This window comes from Peromyscus californicus, unplaced genomic scaffold (assembly GCF_007827085.1).
Source record: "Peromyscus californicus insignis strain IS unplaced genomic scaffold, ASM782708v3 Scaffold_15__1_contigs__length_86483966, whole genome shotgun sequence".
NCBI classification, from domain to species: domain Eukaryota; kingdom Metazoa; phylum Chordata; class Mammalia; order Rodentia; family Cricetidae; genus Peromyscus; species Peromyscus californicus.
Window position 1 is genome coordinate 34,119,294 of NW_026294447.1, and position 26,519 is coordinate 34,145,812.

The following is a 26,519-nucleotide window of genomic DNA, read 5'->3' on the forward strand; positions in this document are numbered from 1 at the left end:
GTCTCACCATATTGAATCTTATTATTTTCTGGGCATGTATGGCTTTTCACTGGCACTTGACAGTGGCTTAATTTGAAAACAAGAAAGTTGAAACTTAATTCTACTGTCATTGTTTAGGTCTGTGCTTACCTAAACTCTTGTCATCCTCAACATCAGCTTAAGGAAACACTGTAAGTCCATGTTTCTTCTTGGAGTACAAGTTGTATTTATAAAGATCTGGCAAACCATTAAGTACTTTACAGACAGTATTAGAAATGTGGATTCTTTGTTGTTCTTAAAATATATTCTAAGTGATAAATAAATGAAACATAGTATTGTCTTTGGCTATGATTTCATATTAATTTTAGATTGTGTGTGTGTCGATACACACACGTGCATACACGCACTCACACACATGCTGTGAGAAACACCATGTCATTTAATAGGGATTGTATTAAATCTGTAAATTTCAGTCTGTGTTATGGAAACTTTAATACGATTCTGCATCATAGTTAAGTGCTTGAATACAGGATCCTTTCCCCTTTGCAATGCTTTCTTCTGCCCCCCCCCACTGGTGTTTTATGATGTTCATTGTAAACATTTTTACCTTTTGGTTAAATTTATGAAGTATTCATGCAGCTATTGTAGATGACTTATTTAAGACATACATATATTATATAATGTGTATGTAGGGTTAAATAGCTTATTATTTGTTTTGGTGAAAACTTCAAAAACTCTTCCTCCTAGGTTTTTGAGATGCACAAATTATCGCTATCAATAGTCACAATAGTGTGGCCCTGTGCACTCAACATTTTGTTTCTGCCTACTGATAATTAATACCCACTGATTAGCCTTTCCTCTTACTCCCCCATCTACCTCCTCAACCTTTAGTAACCACTTTACTCTTAGTTGTGCATTCAAAGTTTTTATAAAACACATAAAAAAAAAAAAAAACTATGTGACAATCATCTTTTGGTGCCTGACCAAAATATTTACATAGAAATTATTTCCTTCCAGAACTTTTATTCTAATGACTATTTCTTTCCTTTGACACCCCCCCCCCCAAAAAAAATGTGATTGGGTCCCTCTGTTACCCCAGACTCTATCTTTCAGTCTCTTCCCTAGACTGCAACAGAATGCCAGCTGCAGCCTCTCTTCCCACCTGCTCAAATCCCCTGTGGATCCCACAGATCATCCCCTCCCAGCTCATTACTGTATCCCAGCTCCCAACATAAGCAGAAATCTCCTTTCTTCTAAGGCACCAAGTAGGCTGAAGTCAGACCCACACCTCTCCTATTGCTCCTGAAGTCCAATCCCCCAAGACTCTCCCAAGCTCTGTAGCTGGAATCCTGCTGTGGCCTTCCTTTCCTCTCTGAACCCACCTCCAAAGGACCACAAAGATATTCTTCTCCAGCCTTCCTTTCTTGAACTTATCCCAGTATCCCAGCATCCAATAGCAGGAATTCCCTGTGAACTCACCAGCTGGACAGGCCAGGAAAACAGGCAATGCTGAGCCATCACTCTCTGAAAATCCTGAGAGGAAACGATAACCAAGTGAGAAAATACCCTCTCAACAAAGGCAAATCCAGAAATCAGGACCTAGACCTACAACCACCCCCAAACCCAGATGAAAAGAATCAGCCCAAAAGCACAATCAAAACCCAGCAAAGAAAGAGAATTACCAGCCAATTTCCCTTATAAATATAGATGCAAAAGTACTTACCAAAATACTTGCAAACCAGATTTAAAAAAATATCCAAAAGATAATCTACAACCATCAAGAGATGCAGGGGTGGACCAATATATGAATATCAGCAGTGTGACCCATGATATAAACAAACTGAAATTAAAAAAAAAAAACATGATTATCTCATTAGATGCAGAAAAGGCCTTTGATAAAATCTATCACCTCTTCATGATAAAAAAGAAAATTCCTGGAGAGATTAGGAATACAATGGACACACCTAAATATAAAAAAAGCAATTTACAGCAAGCCTATAGCCACTCTCAAATTAAATGGAGAGAAACTCAATGCAATCCCAATAATATTAGGAATAAGACAAGGCTCTCCATTCTCTCCATATCTATTCAATAAAGTACTTGAGGTTTTAGCTAGAGCAATAAGACAACTGACAGAGATTAAGAGCATAGAAATTGGAAAGGATGAAGACTCCTAGTAATGAGGGATATGGAGCCTCAGCCTGCCACTTCCTGCAGCCAGCAAGGCTTCCAGTGGTGAGACTAGGGTGCATTCAATTGAGTTGTTGGCCAAGGGGTCTCATGGAAATCCCTAAACAACCCAGGCTGTTGCTAAGACAAAGGGTTTCTATAGTTGGAAGGTTTCTCTGGTCCAGAGTTCTCTGGTCCCACCTGACTCCACAGTCCTGCAGCCACTTACAAAATAATCACTCAGAGGCTTAATATTATTTCTAAACTGTATGGTCTGTGGCAGGCCTCCTGCTAGCTAGCTCTTATATCTTAAATTAACCCATTTCTATTAATCTATGTTTTGCCACATGTTCAGTGGCTTACCGGCCTGTTGGCATGTTGTTCCTTGGGTGACAGGCTAGCATCTCCCTAAACTCCACCTTTGTCTTTCCTATCTCTCTCCTTTCCTACCCACCTCTAAGCTGCCTTGCCATAAGCCAAAGCAGCTTATTTATTAACCAATGGGAACAACATATATTCACAGCATACAGAAAGACAACCCTCAGCAGGTTTCTCTTTGAAAACTGACAGTCTGAATGGCTTATGACAACTCCTATACAACTCATTGAAAATGGAGAATTAAAGCTGGTGTGTAAATGGAACCCCCAACACTACGTTCTAGACTCTTTGGTGTGTGAAGGAACTCTACAGGCTACTAAAAGAGAAACATGGATGTTAGGTGAATCCATGAGAGTCTGTTAAAAGGTATCAAGGATTTATTAAGATACAAAATGGGGAGAAATACTCTCACAGATACAAAACAAAGTAAACCACCATCATTGTCCTCCGTTCTGCCAGGGGGGTTGGGGTGTAAGGGAGTGGGGTGTGTGTGAATGGAACCAGCCATCTTGTCTCCGACCACCTGGAGAGAGAGAGACAGTTCCGTGCCCCTTCCTCAGTTTTAAGCAGTTACATACCCAGAAAAAAAAAATGATGCCTCTATTGGGCTAGATACCTACCCCAAGGCCATTGGTGGACAAATTCCCACAACACATGGACACAGACCTAGCCACAAAACCTTTGACCTATAATTCTGTCTGCAATATATGCCAGGGCAATGAAGGCATTGAACCCTGTGAGAGTACCCAATCAATGTTTGTTTTGACTTAAGGCCCACTTTACAAGAAGGAACCCATACCTGACACTGCTTGGGTAACTGAGAACCATAGAATAGGAAGCCCAGAGACTTAGGATAGAACCAAATGAGACAGACCAAAAAAAAAAAAATGAAATGATCCCCAGTGATATTCTGCTATACTCATCAGTTGGTGCCTTATCCAGTCATCATCAGAGAGATTTTTCTCTGCAGCAGATGGGAACATATGCAGAGACCCACAGTCAGGCATTATTTGGAGAAAGAATCTAAATTGGAGGTCTTCATCAAATCCCTTCCACTAGAGTTCAAGGAATCCCACGGAAGAAGAGGCAGAAAGATTGTAAGAGTCAGAGGGGATGGAGGACACTAGGATACCAAGAGCATCTGAATCAACACAGCAGGTGCATATGAGCTCACAGAGACTGATGCAGCAAGCACAGGGCCTACCTGGGTCTATGCAAGGTCTTCTCTGTATATATTATAGATATTAGCTTAGTATTTTTAGGGACTCCTGACTATGAGAATGAGTGTGTCTCTGACTCTTTGCCTTCTCTTGGGACTCTTTTCCTCCTGTTGAACTGCTATGTTCAAATTTGATATGAAAGACTTTGCTTCATCTCATTATATTTTATTATATTTTTGATTCTTGTCTCTTAGAAGTCTGTTCTTTTCTAATGGGAGACAAAAAGGGAGTGGATCCGGAAGGGAAGGGGAGGTAAGGAGGAACTGGGAGGAGTAGAGGGAGGAGAGAAACTATAGTCATGGTATATTGTGTGAGAAAACTACCTATTTTCACTAAAAGAAAACTGTGATTGTTTTGTGATTATTAAATAGGTGAGTTTCCTCTTATATTTTACTTGGTTTCCCCTGAAAGAATGGCTTGATGTAAACATTTTAATTAATACTGTCATTTATTCTCTAAATATGAGCATATATTATGATTGTGGTGGATTTTTTTGGTACAAATACAGGACTGTGTATTCACAGAGATGAAACAAATAGTCTAAACTAAGAAGTTACCCACGGCCTGGAGAGATGGCTCAGAGGTTAAGAGCACTGACTGCTCTTCCAGAGGTCCTGAGTTCAATTCCCAGCAACCACATGGTAGCTCACAACCATCTGTAATGAGATCTGGTGCCCTCTTCTGGCATGCAGTCACATATGCTGTATACATAATAAATAAATAACTCTTTAAAAAAATTCCATTATTTAAAAAAAAAAAAAGTTACCCATGTATGGGATTCTTCCAACAATACATTTTACAGAACTATTTATATATTCACATCTCTATTTATGTAAAAGGCAGACATTGAAATATAAATTAGATGTAGATATGGTAAGGTTGAAAGTATAAGGATAGATATATGAATTCTCTTGTCTAAATAAACTATCATATCCATCTTTTCACTAAGCTCTGTTTTATATATATATATATATACATATACACACATATATACATATACATGGTATATTGTGTGAGAAAACTACCTATTTTCACTAGGTATATACATATATATACATATATATACATATGGGTATGTATATATATATATATGTGGTGATATTTTAACTGTGCTGAAATGTGATTTTATTTGTATGTTAATAAATAAAGTTTGCCTGGAGATTTGAGGTCATAGCGAGCCAGGAACAGACATCAGGCGGTGGTGGTAGCCCACGTCCTTAATCCAATCACATGGCAGGCAGAGTCTCTGTGTGGTCAAGGACACAGCCAAGCATGGTGACACGAGCCTTTAATCCCAGTACCAACCATAGAGACCTGGAGGTCTGTATAGACAGGCAGTGACGAGGAAGCCATGTGGCTGGGCTTAGAGCCAATGAGAAGGCAGAACAAGAAAGCAATAAAATCACAAAAAAAGCAAGTCACACAGGAAGAAGCTCTCTCTGGAGAAGCAACGGTGGCGAGGTGGTAAGATAAGGTAGCCATGGCTCTCTGATCTCTTTGGCTATTGCCTCTGTATTTGGTTTTGTGTTTCTTATTTAATAAGAATGTTTAGAAATTCATCTAATATATATATCGATATAGATATAGGTATAGATATATAGATATAGATATGGCATTGATCACAAACAAGAAGTATTTGTCAACAAGGTGAAAGGTGCTTTGACAGGCCAGCAGCTAACATTATACTGCGTACAGAAAAGCTAAAAGCCTTCTTTCTAAAATCTACATCAATATAGGGATGCCATCTTTTACCACTTTGTCACATAGTACTAGAAGTTCTATCCAGAGCCACCAGTCAAGACAAATAAATAAAAGTCATCCAAACTAGAAAATAAGTCATATTCATGTTTGTGGATGACATGATCTTATGTAGAATAAAATTCCAATGTTAATGCCCTAAACTAGAATTACTGAGTGAATTCAGTAATTTTCAAGGTACAAAAATAAATAAATATGTAAAAACCAGTAGTGTTTTTAGAGAAGAGAATAGTTCATTTGTAGTAGCTACAAAAGTACATATGGCCTGGTGGTGGTGGTGGTGGTGGTACACACCTTTAATTCCAGCACTCAGGAGGCAGGCAGATCTCTGTGAGTTCAAGGTCAGCCTGGTCTACAAAGAGAGTTCTAGGACAGCCAAAGATGTTGCACAGAGAAACAAACAAACAAAAAAAGAAGGACATACTGTAAAGAAATTAAACCAAAGTGAAAAGTCTCTAGACAAGAACTGTATGGCTCCAATTATTTTGTGACTGTGGAAGATAAAATACTGGAAGAATCATGTCATTAAAATTCCGTAACACATAAGATGATCTACAGATTCAATGTGATCCCTCTGGAAAAAAAGAATAAACAGGATATTCTCAGAACTAGAAAAGCAGTCATTCTATGATTTAGTATTGAATAGGAGTGGGGTAGGGGGCCAGTTCAGTCCCATGCTTTTTTGATACCCATGGCAGCCTGCTCTTTGCTGAACAGAAACAGAGAAGTGGATGAAGGGGAAATGGGGGGGGGGGGGGGGAACAAGAGGAGGGAGGGGAATGTAAAGTAAATGAAAAAATTAACTAAGAAAAAAAGAAAAGGAGTGGTAGACTGCTCACCTAGCATGCAGAAAGCTCCTCATTGGTTTCTCAGCAGAGCATGATCCTGAACCAAGTGTTGCTGAACATGCCTGCAATCTCATTACTAGGAAGGTATAGGAATATCAGAAGGTCAAGGTCATCCGTGGCTATACAGTAAGCCTGGGAGACAAGAGACTCTGCCTCTGAAAACAACAAAACAAAGCAAATAAGCAGAAAAAAAAAAAACCCATGAAATATTGGCTGTTTGAGAAGGCAAGTATATTTAAACTGAATTAAGCATTGCACATCAAATATAACATACATTTATGTGCACATTTTTATGCTTTGTGTGTCAGTTAAAAATAAATTTGAAAGTTGAAAAAGGCATCATTCAAGGCTGTGAGTTTTTCATTCAATGAGTGTATCTGACCTAGATCTGCAAGTAAATTCTAATGAAGGCTATGAGGCTTATTTACCACATAAATGATGGGGATTTGACTCCATACTGCAAGTGATATATATTCTGAAGTGAACATGAGCTAGTACATGAAGAAATTCTTCATTCTGATTCAAGGTTCTTGTAAAATCTTAATAATTGAACAAGTTATTTATGAAACTTAAACTATCCAAATTCTTCAGTCTAACACTATTTTCATTAAATCTTTACCAAAAGGATCTGAAGCCCTTGAAGAACTTAACTCTAATTAAATACAAACTAATCCAGTTTCAGATTCTGTCGCTGAGCCTTGATGTTGAAAGTGAATATTCAATTGAAGGTAACTTTCAATTCACCTTCTGAAGTTGGAAAAGAAAGAAAATGAGCTGGCTTTTCTCTAATGTTTGGTGATTTCTCTGTCTGCCTCTGAGATATCTAAAGGCAGTCTTTATAAGTTTTAAAAAAATGATTCTAAGTAATCTTGAAAAATAAAATAATTTTAAGTAAGAAAGTGGAAGGGAAAAGTTCACATCTAAAGCTACAAAAATCATTTTTGATGCATTTTTCCATTGAGAGGAGAAAATGGCTGCTTTTTTTTTTTTTTTTTTTTTTTGGTTTTTCGAGACAGTGTTTCTCTGTGTAGTTTTTATGTGCACATTTGGTGCCTGTCCTGGATTTCACTCTTTAGACAAGGCTGCCCTCACACTCACAGAGATCCACCTGGCTCTGCCTCCCAAGTGCTGGGATTAAAGGTGTGTGCCCTTTCTTCATCCTTACCTGTTCATCCTTTCCTGAATGCAGTGATCCCGACCAAGCTCAGGGATGCATTTTTCTGCATAGCACCAGTAAACTACCTGTACATTCTTTCTCTGCAAGAGAACATATACACTGATCTGCTCAATCTCTCTGCTCTTCACCATTGCATCTTTCCCCCAGATTATCTTATCTAATATTTTCATTTTATTACATTGATGTTATGCATTTGCTGCAGTTCCCACGAATCTCATCCAGGGGCATGTTACTGATGTGAAATTAAACAGCATCAGTTGGTTGCTGTCTTGTGTCCCAGGTTTGTCTTCTATAAAATTACTATTTCTGTACTCTGTGTTTGTAACTAGATGGCAGGAGATGCTTTGGCACTATACACATATCTGGTAAACATCTCTTCTCAAAATTTGCACAAGCACAGTATGATATCTTAAAAATGAGAATCATTTCTGTGCTATTAGAATAGAAATTTTTCACTTAAATATTTTTTTCTTTTAATTGGATTTATTCTCTAATGCAGAACTATCTCTCCTTCCACTTTTTCTTCTCAATTTTCATGCATGTCTGTTGAACATGGGGATAGTCATGCCTTTCCCTGGACTATAATCTAGTACCACATATTTAAAATTTGTTCCTTGCATTATGCTAGATGTATTATCACCCTTTTACTTTTTTTCTCCAATTGCTCTTGTTAGGTCAATGGAGTTCTTTCAGTTTCCTGTGACCTCTTCAAGCATCATCATCCTTTTAGAAGCATTTCTTTACATTTTAGAAACAAAAGTACGGCTAAATCATCTTGTAGTTTTCCTTTCCTGGGCCTGGAATCAAATACTTCTCCAAAGAGCTCAATATGCTTTAACTAAAGAACCTTCAACAATCAGACAGCTTGATCTTCTGGGATGTCATTACTTCCAGGACTTCTCTGTAGAAAAATTTTTGGCTAAGGATAATTATGTAAGACATATTTATATCTTTTATTTTTCTCTAATGACAAGAAAAAAGACTCTCCTGTGTACAATTTATTTTTCAATGCACTATACAAATAGTCTTCTTTTTCTTAACCTATATGCATTTAAGAAACAAATGACTAATTATTAGGTCAAGGGCCTGTCTCTTTAAGACACTGGTAACTATAAGCAGTCAGATCTTGAAGTCTGAAGAAATCAGGCCCCACTCCACTCCAACTCCCTCTCTTTAAGATGAAAGGTTAAGAAGGTGTGTTGTGCTGTGGTTTTCACAGTCCCTAATTTGGGGTCTTACCCAGTGCCTCATTCCCCCTATGCTCCTTGTCCCCTAGGCTAGCCCAGACTAAATCACACAATGAAAAATTTCCTGCCAGTCCCTGAATGAATATAACAGTAAGCTATTTCCTCATCTGGTCTTTGGCAGCTCTCTCTTTTCCTTTTTCTTTCAGCTATCCATTTTAATGAAGCTCCTTTCCAGGTTCTAAAAAGGAGCTTACATTTCCCTTAATGGATTCATTCATGTTGTCTCAAGAGCCTTCCTCAAAGCATGATTGTGGTTTCCACTGTTCTAAGACCCTTCTACTAATGAAGCTTATTCTTGAATGGTAATTTTGTGCCAGCTCCTGTCCTGAACCAACGTGCCAGCTCCCTCTCTTGTTTCTAACACTAACTAGCAGTTGGATATGAACAGAAAGGCTTAGAAAGCAGTTATCACCATGTCCATTTGGTAAAACAGCAAAAGTAGCTGCCTCCTCTACTTGAGGTCCAATAAAAAAAATGAATTTTGAGTCTATGGTTCTCTAATGGATAGCTCCATATCTATGTGACCTATGGTTAAACTCAGTGGATCACAAAACAGAACAAACAGACATGAACATGAGAAATATGCTTGTAAGGAAAAAGGGAGGTTGGCAGGAGTGGGATGGAGATAAGAGAGAGTGAAAGTAACCATAATGATATATGTATGCATGAAATTGTTAAAGAACAGTTTAATTTGAGAAATTTTCTCTGTTAGCCATTCATGTGTTCTGAATCTGACATTTAGTGTTTTTTGTTTTTTTATTTTTATCATTTTGCATTTTGCAGAAGGTCATGTGTGTAGAACATATGATATGTAGATAAACTATCATCCATAAGGGGAAATTTTGTACTGATGGGGGCGTATGACAATGCCTGGAGACACACAATTAATAAGCTGGAGGAGGAGATGCTACTAGCATCCAGTGGGTAGAGCTGAGGAATGTTGTGAAAGGAACTATAATATATTGTTGTTGTTGCTTCTTCTCTTTTGGGGTGCCCACCACCCAGCTCCCAAACAAATTACTCACAAATTATTCTTAATTATAATGCCCAGCCTTACCTTGGCTTAGTTTCTTATGAAATATGTCTTTAGAAAAATTTGTATGTGAATTTGATCAATCATCAAATTTTTAGTAGGTAGGCAGAATTATTTTTACCATAAAATGTTTAATTTTAGCTGTTAATAATATCAGTGTATTATTAGGATGAGAAGTAATAACGTAAAATAGGACTTAAAGAGCAATTGTTTATCTTAAAACTTTATTCATGGCATGGCATGACTGGCAGATACCATGATTGTTGAGAAACAAATTAAATTGGATGTTCAAGAGTAATATTCTTAAAAAAAAAAAAAGAAAGAAAGAAAAGAGAAAAGAAACCATTTCCTTTCTAAATTATTATTGCTAATTTCAGGAGAAGATGGAATGAAAAGATTTTTTTGAATTCAATCTTGCATGTTACCTTACTACCTCAAATGTGATGATAAATCTATGACTTTTATTCAATAATGACTAGATCTCTGAAAAAGTGAGTGTTTGCACATCCCAGACACTGATAACAACATTTCAGGGACCTGTGTGAAGAAATGTGCTGTGATGAAAGTTTCCTGGCAAAGAAGGAAAGAGATTCTTACACAATTTCTGAGCAGAAAATTGATTTTAAGAAATCTTGATTGTATCTATTATTTTAACTAGCACACTTGTCTGATTCAGTGGTCCTATTTAGGATCATGAAGAGCCTAGCTCTACCCATTGAGAACAAAACTATTAGAAGCAATCTTGCTAAATATTTTAACTACTATTATACATGTGTATGTATATTTATTTTTATTAATTCATTATCATGTAAATACATCATTTGCTCTTTCATTTCCTCCCTTTAACCCATCCCATATACTCCTTGTCTTAGGTAAGATTTCTACTGCTGTGAAGAGACACCATGACCAAGGCAATTCTTATATAGAAAGCATTTAATTGGGGGCTTGCTTATAGTTTCAGAGGATTAGTACATTATCATTATAATGGGGAGTGTGGCATCAAGCAAGGAGGCATGTTGCTGGAGCAGTACCTGAGAGTTTTACATCCTGATCCACAGGCAGGGAGGATAGTTACTGGACCTGTCATGGCCTTTTGAAAACTCAAATCCCCCCCCCCCCAGTGACACACTTCCTCCAACAAGGTCATACCTCCTAAACATTCTAATCCTATCAAATCCTATCTGAGAGTTCCACTCCCTGGTGACTAAGCATTCAACTATATGAGCTTATGGAGGCCATCCTTAGAGTAATTTTATGTGTCAACTTTACTCAATTAAGGGAATTGTTAAAAACTGGCAGAATGTGATACACATCTTCTGGGAGGATTTTTCAGAGAAGACAGGTTTGTATTTTAGTGGACAAAGTTGGGAAGACAAGACCTCATTGTGGGAGACAGTCCAACAGGTCCGGGGTCCAAATAGAATAAAAACAGGGAGATAAAAAGTTTGCTTCCTTTCTCTTTCTTGTGGAACTAAATACTTTTGTTTGTTTGTTTTTGTTTTGTTCCTGTCCTGGCTCTCTCTCTGTAGACCAGGCTGGCCTCGAACTCACAGAGATCCTCCTGGCTCTGCCTCCCACCACCCGGCACTTTGTTCCTCTTGTAGTTGTGATGCAGGAGTTTTTAGTATAATGAGACCTTTCACAGTACAGCTGTGTATGACTCAAGGGTGTAAGATGCCAGACACAGTTATCAGTGATCAGCCTAGCAACAGTGAGTTAGTGAGAAGATTAATGACATGGACTCCCATGGCCATATAAGAAGAAGAAGGAAGCCTTAATAAGAATTATTACAGGGGCTGAAAAGACCAGTGGATAAGAGCCCTTGCTTTTGCAGAGGACCTGGGTTTAGTTCCCACCCACATGGTGGCTCACAATCAACTGTAACTGCAGTTCCATGGAATATGATGCCTTCTTCTGTTCTTTGTGGTCACCAGGCACCACAAGATACACATACAGACATGCAGGCAAAATACTGATCCACACAAAATAAAACTAAACAAATCTTTTAAAAAATAGAATTATTACAGAGAAGTGAAAAATTGAAGGAAAGTGAGAAATTAATGAAATGTGAAAGCCCTGAGCGTGGGAGGGATTCCAGGAAAAGAAGGAAAAAGTTATTGAGTTTTCTTTGTTTACGGGATTTACAGGGACAGAAACTGGATCAACTCTAAAGTACTTGCTATTGAGATTAATTACTTCCCTGGGCTTATCATCTGTGGGTCAGTGAAGGACCCACACACATTATGAATGCCTCCCCCTAGCCCAAGGAGGGAGAAGGCCATGTGCTGTGTTGTTCTATCCCTGCCCAAAGTTAAAGATAGCTGAATCCTTTTGTCTACCTCTGATTCCAACTCTGACCTCGACTATCTGCTAATAGCTTTTAGTCACTTGGCCATCATCACCACATTCTGACCTTGCAGATGCCACAAATACTGTTCTAACAACTGTTTCTTATTCATTTACATGATCAGTTTGTAGCCTTATCATGGAAGAGAATGAACTCTATGCCAGCCGCCGAGTTGTAGCTGAGACCTCTCGTGGCTATCTCAAATTTAGCTCTTTGTCTACCAGTGGTCTGAGGTAGTCTCCAGGATGGAAGCTTCTTGTTACCAGTCATCTTTACTTAAAATTCAAGGTATAACAGTGATCTAAATTAGAAGGAAGAATAAATGAGAGGACAGTAACACCTCACATATGTTACTCTAAGGCTGCAGACTGGGTGACCTGTCCTGCTGTCACTAACTCAGATCCCTTACTACCTTCTAATCTGTCAGCCCAGCTATCATAGCCAATGACAAGCCATCTTATTCATCTTCCCAGGTGTTTGTCTCAGAGTCTCAGATCTTGCCATGTTATATCTTAATCTTTCTTTTTAATCCCAGCCTCTGTTCTCACTACAACACATGTGAGCAACTTACAGTATTGTCTATGGCCCCTCTTCCTTACAATGGCAGGGTGCCATATTCTGAATCACTTAGACATGCGTCCGTCCTCTAGGTCTTCTGGCTTTAGGAATCCAGGACATGTAGCAGTGGTCTCCTGGGTTCTCAGGATTTGGAACTTGGACTGATAATTACTATGGGCTTGTGCAGCTTTCTGATTCTCAGGCTCGCAGGATTTGTCTAAGCACATGGGCACTGATTTCTGCTTTTCTGGAGAACCTGGCCTCATTCAAACACTTTAGATGTGTTTGTGTTTCTGCCTTGGAAGCTTGGTCTTAAGTCCTGTGCTGGCTAGTTTTATGTCAACTTGATGCAAGCCATAGTTGATTGGGAAAAAAGAAATTTAATTAAGAAAACACCCCCACCAGATTGGCTTGGAGGAAAGCCTGAGGTGCGTTTTCTTGATTCCTAATTGATGTGGGAAGACCTAATTCACTGTATGCAATGCCAAACCCTGGGCTGGGATTCCTGGAAGCTGTAAAAAAAAAACAGACTAAGCAAGCCATGACCAGCTAGTGGCACTCCCCCATGGCTTCTGTATCAGTTTCTGACTCCAGGTTCTCATCTTTTGTTCTTGCCCTGCCTTCTCTAAGTGATGGACTGTCACCCAAAAGCATAAGCTGATAATCCTTTCCTCCTCAAGTTGCTTTTGGTCATGATATTTTATCACAATAATGGTGACACCACAACAAGTCTACAGATAGATGGCTGAAAATGAAAGATAGGTGTGGGTCAAAGCAAAGAAGATCCTCTGTGAAGCTAGGATGGCTTCTTACTGCCACCCAGCATGTGGGGCAGTGACAAGCCTGACTTCCAGGAGAAGTTGATACTTTTCATTACGTTTCTAAATATACGATGACCTAGGGATCAAACAGCTGATAAAGAGTTGATAGGATTTTAACGGGGTGAGAGTCAGGTGTTTCTTTATGCCGACAAGTGGGTTATGTGGTCTAAGACAGTGTGAGAGAGACACAGTAGCTCCTGACTATATCCGTTTCCAGAGAACATGATTGCTGCTTTATTCCTTCTAAATACTTTAAAACTCACCCCGAAATCCCATGTGGCCAATCCTACTCAAGAGGCACAGAAGAGAAGGCACGTAGGGAAACAGTTCTTACTTTACTAAGTTGACCCCATTTAAAGACAACACAGAGAGAAAGCACTATGGAATAGAAGCTAGCAGAGTACTCTGAACTGCTGTTGAGTGTTTCTGGAGAGGGATATTCTCAGGTGGGTCAATTGTATCTAGCTGACATTTCACATCAGGTGCAGTGAAAGCATTAAATAGACAAGGGCCTGCTGGGTCCTTCCGGTGGTTTGAAAGAAAATGACCCCCAAAGGAAGTGGCACTGTTAGGAGGTGTGGCCTTGTTAGAGGAAGTGTGTCATTGTAGGGGTGAGCTATGAGGTCTCCTATAGTCGTACTTATGGTTGCATCTCCCTATACTCCAGGATGCAGTATGCTGAATTTTTCTTCTATAAGCTGGATGACTTAGTAAGAGAAGACTGAGAAATTTGGAACATCTAGGAATGCTGTGATTTAAATATGAGATTTCGCAACAGCTCGTGTTGTGAACATTTGGTCTCCAGCTGTAAATGCTATTGGGGGGATTCTGGAAATTTTAGGTGATGAGGTCTTCCTGGAAAAAGCAGGCCACCAGATCCTTTCTGCTTCCTATCTGGCAGGTGCAGAAGCTTTGTGTTGCCAACTTCCATTGTCATGATGTTGTGCCCAAGTACATGGAGCTAAGTGATCACAGACTGAGCCCTTTGAAACTCTGAGAGAACCCTATAGTGAGAAATCCAAGGGAGTCTGCTTAAGGGGTATAATGAATTTATTAGGACATAAATTAGAAAAGACGACTCACTAAACACAATAGACAAATCGACGCAGGGTCCTCCATAGCTGAGGTCCTGTCCCACACTGTTCTGTCACCTGAGTCAGTTGGCACCATCCAAGCCCATGAGGGAGAGAAGAGAGCAGCATACATGCCTCTCAGGTCTTAAGGATAGTCCCGAGGTCATGCCCCAGGGGCTGGTACTTCAAGGTCATAAGTGGAAAGGTGTCCACTACAGAAGCCTTTCTTCCTTTGTGTTGTCCTGTCTGGAGTTGGATCACAACAATGCAAAACAACTACTATAAGGAGATACAAATGCCCAGATCCACCTGTAGGTTACCTTGCAGGATGAGGTTGAACATTTTGGCAGATGTGATTTGAATGTGACCATGAACACTAATAAGCAGTAAATTCCAAATAAACAAATGGCTTCATACAATATCACATTCTTTAACCTACAACTTAGCTTATAGCATTGATATTTGATCAAATGCCTGTGATAGCTTAGGCCAGACCAATGTTTTGTTCTTGGTTTTTGTAATAATAATAGCTCCAAACAAAGATATAACAAATATTATATAAGCCTGATATATGTGCCTGGGACTATTCTGTTGTTATGAATATGTCAGTGAGCAAGCAAATACAAATTCTTATATTTGGTCAAATTAATCAAAAAACACAAAGGATGCATGAAGAATGCAGAGAAAGATCTAGAGATGTTGTTCAGTTGTGGTGAGCACTTGCTGCTTGTGCAGAGGACCCTCGTTCAGCTCCCAACACCCACACGACTCTCAACTCTTATTTATTATCGTTATTCTAGTTCCAGGGACTCAGATGCACTCTTCTGGCCTCTGTGGGCTGCAGATACACATGTAATATACTTACACTCACACATTCAGGCCAAACACTCATACACATAAAAATAAATAACCATTTTTTAAAGGAGTAGGGGCATAAATTTGTATGTTTAGAGAAGTATCAAGAGGGCAGCATGGTGAAGGAATCATGATCAGAGCATGCATGGTGGTGAAAGCGTCATGGTGAGAATCATGTTCAGGCTATCATGCTCTAGGTATCATGGTGAACACATTATGGTGAAGGTATCATAATAAAGGCATTCTGGTTATGGTATTTATGGTTAGGGCATTTGGTAAGTTTATCAGGGTCATGCATCTTGGTAGTATATCATTTTGAGGAAACCATGTTTACAGTATCCTATCAATATTAGGAAATCATGGTCAGGGCAGTGTGGTTAGGACACCATAGTAAAGGTATCACAGTGAGAGCACTGTGTTCAATGTATCAGAGTATCATGGTTAGGGCATCATGGTGTCTTCATTGTGGTCAGGCATCATGTTCATGGTTGTGGTTTTGATTTTCGTTCATTGAGTAGGCAGGATTTAGAAGGTAAGAAGGATGAGTGATATCTATTTGGGAGGCACATACAAGAAGCGATCAAAACACAGTATTTCACTGGACCACAGAATCTTTAAAGTGAACAAGTATGACAAAAAAATGATGAATGTTGAAAGGATCACACTGTGAATTAAATTGTAGAAATACGGATAATCACTTTTCCATTGGTATGGATATTTACATATTTTTCTATATATCTTTTTGAGTGACTTACTGAAAACTAATGAGCTGAATCATACTATTAACATAATGTGTACCTAATTGAGCTAATTCATTTTTCAATGCCCAATATGACTCCATTAGCAAGTTACACTAAAATAATTCTTTTGCTGCTTCCAAATTAACCTAAATCATGGCTGTCTGCTTTTTCTTAAACTAAATTCTATTGATGTATGCCTACTGACAAAACATATTGGCAAATTAAAAAGTGCATTTCTAATGCATCTTGCCTGGTATGTGTGATACCCAATTTAGTGTGCAACTTTTAAAAGAAAACATTCAAAATATGGATCAAGATAGTAAAGGCTTTGAAGAAGAGATGAGCTTTCCTTATGTAGATGTGCTTACTATTGCCACAAGGGCAGGATTGTGTTCCCAGGAAGTGCCTCTAGTGTTCAGAACTAAATGAACCTGAGCTTTTCAAATTCTGCTTAGCTTTTGATTCTTACTTTTGTCATCTCCAAAGTGTGTATAGTAACATATGATTCCTTGTTTTCTTTGGGATACCGGAAACCAAAATGTGTCTTTTCCACTCCTGCTCAGATAATTCTCTACTTGTGATTTTTATATGCCATTAAACAGTACTTTGAAAGAACACAGAAGTTCAATTTTAAAGATAGTTGCTTGTTCTTGAAACCAGGAAGTCAACTTATAGATTGAACATGTTTTCGTTTTAAAATACACTGCAAGATAGTTGCATTGAAATGAAGGGCTTTTATTATCATGATACGGCAAATTATCCTTCCCCTAATGTAATTTGAAGGACTCATAAAATTATGAGTAAATTCTAAGAAATCTTTAAAAATATTAAAAAAGTTGTTTTTTATCATATTTGAAAGAAAATTTTAAAAAATCAATATTAACTTTTTAATACATTATAGTTTTAATTATGGATTTTTCTTTCCTGTGGAAATGACTGTGTTAAAGTTGTACTATCACCAGAAGGAAAAAAAGTTTGTGTTTTCTCTTGTTTTTCATATTTTTTAATATTTAATTTTAATGTTTTACATAACTGTGAATATACTATGTGTGTGGTGAGGTAAGATTGGGAGCTTCCCACAGAAGCCAAAAGAGTGTGCTGAACCCCTGAAACTGGAGTTACACGTAGTCATAAGCCCTCCAAAGTGGGTACTAGGAAACAAACATAAGTGTTCAGGAAGAGCAGTAAGTGCTCCTTTTGTGTTTTTATTTTTTTCCTTTTGTTGAAAACAGATTCTTTTCTCACACAATATATCCTGATCAGTTTCCCCTCCCTCTTCTCCTCCCTGTTGCTCCCCACATCCCTTCCCATCCAGATCCCCTCCCCTTTTGTCTTTTTTAGAAAATTGGCTTCTAAGAGGTAACAACAAAACTTAGCAAAAAATATATATATATAATAAGATAAAACAACAACAGCAGATAAGATACAACAAAGACCATCTGTCTTAGTTAAGGTTTCTAGTGCTGTGAAGAGACACCATGACCATGGAAACTCTTATAAAGGGAAAATATTTAATTGGGGTGGCTTACATTTTCAGAGGTTTAATCTGTTATCATCATGGCGTGACATGGTGACATGCAGGCAGACATGGTGCTAGAGAAGGAGCTGAGAGTACTACATCTTGACCTGCAGGTAACAGGAAGTGGTCTGAGTTACTGGGCATGGATTGAATATATATGAGACCTCAAAGCTTACCTCCACGGTAACATATTTCTTCCAACAAGGCCATATCTACTCCATCAAGGGCATATCTTCTAGTAGTGACACTCCCTTTGGGGGCCATTTTCTTTCGAACCACCATACCATCACCTCAGAGTTGGATAAGGCAAAACGACAGAAAGAGAAGAGCCAGAGAGAAGGCACAGGAATCAAAGATCCACTTTTCACACCTTCAGGAGTCCCATAAAAACACTAAACTGAAAGCTATAATATGTATGCACAGAAGACCTGTATACACACACACACACACACACACACACACACACACACACACACACACACAATGAACTATGCTTGGTTCTATGAAGATGGAAAATGGAACCAAAAATTCCACTGTATTATAAGTGCTCATTTAAGTAGCTTCGCATGTACAGAAAACGGTGACATTTATTTTCTCTAATACAGAAACTATTGACCTCTTTATTTCAGATTGCAATAACAGATATGAGTATTCATTACTGGTAAATTGAATTGTACAAGTAATCAAGCACCTAGGTAAGCTTATTAATTTATAAAGAGACATTGATTGAAAACTTGAGTGTCTTGACTTAAACTTGGACCTGGACTTACTTCAATTATATAGATTTATTGAAGTCAAGATTAGTTTTTGCCTGTCAATAACTGATAATAATATAACAAAAGGCTGATTTGATACATGCCTTCAATACAAAAAGTCAATTAAAACAATGACTTTAGCATGAATGGTGCAATAATTACAATCACTTTATAAATATTCCAAGGCAATTGAACTTATTAGCATTATAATCATACCATAAATGAGACTGATTATGAAATTAGAAATTATAGTTACAACTAATTTTCTTTTTGCAGATATTACTAACTCAGTAACATTGTCATTAAACTTTTGACATGACTAATACATGTAATGATCTTTATAAGGGAAAATAGTGTGTACCCTTAATTCTTCAGTGTTAAACTTTACAGAGAGTTTTTAAATATTTTAGTGTAAATACCACACAGAACACCCTAATTCCAGTTCCCACACAGAACAACTACTAGAGATACATCATTCCAACACTTTTATAATTATTTCTTTTATTTTTTGAGATTACAACAGTACATAATTTCTCCCTTCCCTTTACTCCCTCCTCCACCCCATGTGCCTCTCCTTGCTCTTTCTCAAATACTTTTGTTTAGTGCAGGCAAGAAAGTTACAGAACACCATGCAATGAGTCCAAACAAGAGTCCTTTAAGCAAGTAACTGAGATTAGGCTTTTCCCCCTAAAGAACTCTTAGCTCTGAAGCTCAGGAGGACAGCCTTTATAAAACCAAAAATCACAGAAACCACAATGACATCACTCTCAGGCGTAGGTCAGAGGAAACTTGTAACATTGTTTTGGATGAGCACATCAGTTGTTTTGATTATTCATCTGGGCTATGGTCAAGGTCACAGAAAGTCCTGAATGTGCTGTCAAGGCACATGTGACTGTTCAGCAGGTTAGGAAGTGATTAACTTTCATGCCTTCCCACCATATTCAGACTTAAACTTGTACTTTTAATTCTCAACTTTAATATGATCTGTCCCCAAATAGCTTTTAAATCTCTTCCCTCCTTCCCTTCCCCTGTCCTTCCCTCCCCTCCCTTCCCTTCCTCTTCTCTGCCTATTTGAGAAACAAGCTCATCTCTCTTTTATTTCTCAAAGATCTTAGGCGTTTCTTGCTTCACCCTGGAGGCTGGTATTCTGTCTTGTCAGATTTTTATCTAGCTTTGTATTCATGTCCACCACAAACATTCCCTTTGGGAAAACTCAATGAAGTCATTAACATGCTTGTATTTCATGTTTATTTTGAATTCATCCTTACCTGAGTGTATACATTTCTTTTCTGTTGCTGTAATAAAATATCCTGACGAAAGCAACTTAAGAGAGAAAAGCATTTATTTATTTATTTATTGGCTTCCATTACCTGAGAGATTAGTTTCATCATGGCAGGCATCAGGGAAGGAGCAGGAGGGTGGCTCCATGCTAAGGAAATCAGAGGGCAGTGAGTGCACACCGCTGCATAGATGCTCTTCCCTGATTACTCGCCAGGACCCCAGACAGCAAATGATGTGAATCACAGTGGATATGTGTTCCCACTTCAGCTAGCATAATCCAGATAATGACCCGCATGCGTAGTTAACAGCTTTACCTCTTAGGTGACTCTAGGATCCGTCCTGCTGGCGATGAATACTAACCACCACACTAGGACTGTCCAAATCCAATGGCTTATTTAGTTGATTTTCTTACAAGGGTGTGGACTTTACAAGTATCTTTTCTATCTTGCCACCACTCTGTTCATCACACGTAGGAAGGACAGATTATAGATTTACCATTGCAAATATGAAACAGTAAGTGGAAAACTTTCAAGTTCTATGATGTTTCTTGAACCTGGATCTTAAGAAGGGTCACACAGCTAGAGTCATTGCTTTGATTAGTGATCTATGTGGTAAGTGAGACTGAAGGTTTTACCCACTTTTAATGCAATTTTTACTACGTTTATTTGACAATTCAGCGGGAACCAAATGAGAGGCATGCATTATTTTTCTTCAGTCTTGCTGCTTTTCCCTGGACTGCATTTTCCTCAAAGGGTCTTCACAACTCTTCCTGCTTGGGTTGAAGCTTCTGTCACTGGTACTGCCAAGTCATTGACTGGAACACCACAGGCACAGCTTGGTCTGTGCCAAGTCACAGTAGTGCATGTCTAATGTATCCCTACCACATCCCCTGGCACATAGAGTGGGCCAACTCACACAGAATTTCAGAAGACAAAAATGTTCTACCAACTATGGAGGTTATTCACATGGTACCTACTTCCAAAGCACAGTTCTCTGGTCTCTTACTAGTTTGCAGTACTTTTTTTCATTGCTTAGTTTTATTTTCATGTCATAATAGCATGTATTTTAAACATTGTTAGCTCTTTTGGTTTTGTTCATTGTTTTCCTCTTTGAATCATTAATATTTAAGTCAGTGAGGGCAGTGCTCGCTGACATTGTCACATGAGGGAGATACCGTGTTAAAGTCCAGAATCCTGTCTACTCTCTGCTCTGGAAATACTGTTTGAATCCAAGTTTGTTTGTCAATTGTTTCTTTTCCGTTGAACCTCATTGGATTGAACTCTAAGCAGTCCTACCCACCCTAGAACTCAGATATCCTTAGTTCCTTAGGTATAAGATATTTGCAAATCACAAGATGAAGATTATGTTATTTCCAGTAAGATTCATGGTATTTTGAAAGGGATTGTTACCTTAAAGCGGAAAGGTTCAGTATTTTGACTTACTAAAACCCTCTTAATACTTGTTAGATAGCAAATTATAGATATTTATTCACAGCGGGTCTCTGCCTTCAGGAATTTTTGTAGGTAAACAACCCACTCAACAAACAAAAGAAAAAAATAATCAAGATGTAGTTAATATAATAAAGAAACTGTATAGACTATGTAAAAGTTTCATTCTGCTTAAGTTGGATCCTATTTCTGAGGTCAGAGCTGGGAAATAGTTTTGAAGAATGAAAATACTTTGTTTTGTGGATGTCAGAGGACAATTGGCAAGACTAAATTCTTTTCTCCTGTGATGTGAATTCCAGGTTCAAACACAGGTTCAGCTTTGGAGGCAAGTGTCTTTAACCACTGAGCAATCTTACTTTCCCCAAATAGTCAAGTTAAAAATGCACATATTGGGTATTACCTCATTTATTTTTGGCTCCTGAAATTACAATGATTTACTGTTTTGGGGTGCGTGATGGATGGATGGCCCACATTTCTTAGAGTGTTCTGGTGAGAGTAGTAAGAATGGATGAAAGGAAAAGAGCATTATTACTGATCAGCATTAGCTGACAGTAACATAAAAGAAACGAGGAAAAGGGGTCCTGACAATCCAGACAAGATGATGAAATACAATACACCATTCATAAGACAAAACAGATTTCTTGCTATCAAAAATTTCAGTCTGTGGAGCTAATTGGGTTCCTTGCCATGTACTGCTGTCATCATTCCAGGAATAGACAAGAGGCTTACAAGGATATGGAAGTAAAGGAGACTTTTAGCAAAGTAAAAGTGCAGTAATCGATTGTCTCTGTGGTGGTTTCAATAAGAATGACCCACATAGACTCAGATGTGAATGCCTGGTCATCAGGGAGTGGCACTGTTGAGAGGTGTGGCCTTGTTAGAGTAGATATGGCCTTGTTGGAGGAAGTGTGTACTCAACAAAGAGGTGGGCTTTGAGGTTTCAAAAACCCAAGCCAGGCCCAGTGGCACTCTCTCTTCCTGCTGCCTGTGGATTCAGATATAGAACTCTCAGCTACTCTCCAGGATCATGTCTGCCTGCTTGTCACCATGCTTCCCACCATGCTGATAATGGACTAAACTTCTGAAAGTATAAGCCAGCCCCAATTAAATGTTTCTGTTTATACGAGTTGCTGTGGTCATAGTGTCTCTTAACAGCAATAGAACACTGACCAAGACAGTCTCCAAACAGAAGTTCTTGTTATGTTCCAGGTCAAGTCATAGTCTACTTCAAATTCTACTTTCCAGTGTGTATTCATTGAATTGTTGCAGTACAAGAAGGGATTTTCCTATATGGTTACTAATCCTTATTACAAGTCTAAGGGAATTACTTTAAATTAGAATTCAATGAACTCTTTAGAGTCCATTGTTGAAACCTTTAGTTATCCGTGTTGTGTCATTGAGGAAAGCAGACAGTCCTTTTCCTGATGTGCTCTTCACTTAAAAATCTGAAATAATGGTTTTCAAGGGAAAGCTGAAGATAATTTTGTATCCCCAGGGTATGTTAGACAAAGTCTTGAGACAGGTCAGAGTGTCTTAAGGGAAGGTAGGAAAGATATGCTATTCAAATCTAGCAGTCATAGGTCAGGGATGCCGCTGTACACTGAAGAGCACAGAGCAGTATCTCAGAACTGAACTCTGGTGAGAAGAGGAAAGAATCCAACTCAAGAAGTTCACTCTTAGCAAATAGCAAAGAGCCTTATCATTCTGATTACATTTCTCTTCCATTTCCTGATTACCAGATAATAGAAAACCACAAAAGGAACTCATTTATGCCAGACTGGCTATAAACAAACAGCATTTTTGCATTCAGGATACTAGAAGAATGTTTAATGTAAAATGATTTGTTTGAAACTACCTCCAAGTCTATTTTGGTCTTCAATCTCAATCTCAGAGTATCAGGTCTTTGTGTGACAATAAATATGATTCCTCCAACAAATGTGAAGTGCATTCAAGTACAGGAATAGATTATTTTCCTTTCACACTGTCTGGGACTGGTCTTGACTCTTAATTCCATTGTTAAGTTTAGATGCTAGAAAACCCAAGTATATTCTAATTTCTGAAGTCTTGACCTTGGCCTTTCCTTAAATTATTCCCTGTGTGATATGGTTCTATACTTATCTGCAAGTCAAACTCAGTGACCTCTCACTCCTGCATGATTAGAAGCAAAAGGGATAAGAGCTTATATTAATATTATTCAACTCAAATTCCACACTATAATTAAAATGTAATGAAACATTTATATTTCTTCAATCACTATAATATCTTACCTCAAAAATAATTCTATGGCATTCATTTCCTAAGTAAGAATAAAAACAGTCTTGGTACTGGGAACCAAGTAAATATGACAATATCAGAGTTTACAGATTTGTTAATTACTATAAATAACTGAAGTAATGTGAAAGTATTTACCATAAAATGTGAATTATGGTATAAGTGACCTTTTTAGTTTAATTTCTTTGCAATAAACCAAGGATAAAGATTCATTTTCTTTATATATTTTTCTTCCTTTTATGAAATTTCAACTCAATTGTATTATATAGTATATTATATTAGTGCTTTCTATGAATAAAGATAAAAATAGTGACAAGATTAATGTCTTTAATCTGCCCATTATTAGTATTATTATTATTTCCCTTTTAAATAAATTATGTCTAGAATAAATATTGGATCCTTTCCTTCTAGTAAAGAAAACCTTGGTTAACATTATAAACATACATTTGAACGCTGGTATTTTGAAGACTTTGACAGATTTTCTGTTATAGACCTACAGTACCAAGAAACTACACAGATTTCATGAATTTTATATAGAGAGATATTCATCCAAGGATAATATAGTTCATGCTGATAAATACAACCAGGGTAAGCTAGATCATCTGATTGGTTAGGAACACTTTTTGTCTTCTACCCATTGTCGCTGATGGTCTTGATAAGCTTTCTGCCATACCTAGCAACTTTCTCTAGTGACAAACAATGTTTTTATTTCTTCTCTCTAATTCCTCACTGATAGTCTCTTCAGTGTTCAGATCTATGAAGAATGTATGAGTGTTTATTGATATCTTCATACTCTACTGCTTTGTTTCAAAGTTGTCCCTATATTGTGTTCTTGTTAAGATAACTCTGATTTTGTTACCACAAGTCAATAGTTCTTTACTACTTTGCAATAAATTACTTCTGAAATCAGTGGCTTTAAATGACAAATACTAGTTATCACATATTTTTGTTAGATAAAGCATTTATGAGTATCTGAGATGGGTGCTTCAGTTACAACATGTCTTGTGAGTTACCAGGGTCAATATATTTCCAGGGTTTCACATTTGAAAGCTATAATCTGTCTGATGACAGCTGGCAAAATACATTTTCCCATTCTGTAGGCATCCCCTTTACTCCCATGATGATTCCTTTTCTGTATAGAAATATTTTAGCTTTATGAGGCCAGGTGCCTATACTATCTGAATCCTGTTTAAAAAATCCTTTCTTAGGCCAGTGAGTTCAAGCAATTCCCTACTTTTTCCTCTATCAGAACCAGGGAATCAGCATTTATGTCGAGGTCCTATTTCTATTTAGAGTTAAGTTTTGTGCAGAGTGGGAAATTAAGATTGGGTTTCACTCTTCAACAAGTAGCTATTCAGTTTAATAAGAAACGTCCGTTAAAGATGCTGTCTTTTCGCCAATGTGTATTATTGTCTTCTTTGTCAAAAATCTCGTGGTTTGTAGGAGTATGGATTTCAATGTGAGTCCTGAGTTTTATTCCAATGGTCAATTTTTCAGATTTGATTCCAGTACCATGCTGTTTTTATTCCAATAGTTCTGTAGTATAGTTTGAAATCTGGGATGGTGATACATCTATCAGTTGTCTTGTTCATAATTATTTTGGCTACTCTAGGTCCTTTCTATTTCCATATGAAATTCATATTTTTTCCAGTCTGTAAAGAATTGTACTGGACTGTTGATCTGTATAACATCAAATCTGTAGATTGTGGTACAACAGGCAATCATGAAGGTAGACATGTTACTTGTAATCTTCAGGCTTGAAGTAGGACCAAACAAATTCTTTTCTACTTAACAGTGCTGCACTCACTTATTATTTCTATTAGTTTTATAGCCCTGAAGATTTCTGACAGACACATCATGACATTTATAAAATGGTACAGTTTTCACAATGCGTGCACTACTCTCCTCCCCCACCCCACGTGAACATAAACACAGAGTGATCTGTTCTGAAAAGCGATGTTTGTGGAGCAGTGATGCAGAGTTTGGTCAGAAGAATCCTGTAGGAAAGTACTAAAGGAGACACAAAGCTAGGAAAATAATGGATGACATGTTTCTTCAGAGATGGCACTGAGAAGGGAGGGGGCAATTTGTTTTTATGTTTGTATTCCTAGAACAGCTTCCATGTTTTGTTTAAGACTGAGAAAAATGTAAATAAAATATATGTTTGTTTTTTTATGAAAAACAAAAACAAAAAAAACAAAAAACAAAAAAATAAAATAAAATGGTACAGTTTTACTTCTCCCATTCAATCTTATTATTTTGTTCATTTAATTTTCATTTACTTCAATCACTAGACATTTGATATACATTAAATAGAATTTAATTCATAAATTATACACATGTGAAACTACTATTTAGTATTCCATGAGTTAATCATGATATTAGATACAGAGTTTTCATCATATGGAGGCACTTTTCTTCTATTCATATTTTGCTGGTACGTTATATTATAAATTTGTAACAAAATTTATCAAGTAATTTTGTTCCTCTAGAGAACAGATGGTGCAGTTGTTCATTGTTCCTTGAATTATATTGCACTATTTACCTGTGATCAATTATGTATTGTGGATTTTATAGGCTTTCTATTTTAAACACTGCTATTCTTACCTTCACAAAAGCCATTTTCTTTTTTTTTTTTTCTTCCTTTCTCTACTAACAGTTTTTGTCTTTGTGGTTTTAAGCATTATTTGCTAATTTGCTGTGCATTTTAAGTGAATTCGTACCTATCTTCACAGTAGCTATAATTATGTAATTTTTTTCATTCTTTTCCCACTTCTTTGTCTGCTTACAATCCCTTGTTTGTTTTTCTTTTGGTATTTTGTTTTTCATACAGGATTTCCTATAGTCTAGGATGGTTTTAAACTCACATTACCAAGGATGATCCCATGCTTCTACCTCCAAAATATTGGGATTATAGGCAAACTCCAACATACCTAGATGTATGTTTTCTTTAGGGACAATAGTACTAATTTTGTCTCCATTTATGCTGTGATTATGAAACCTAGCTTGGGTAGGGTGCTGGAAAGTTGTAAGTCTAGCACT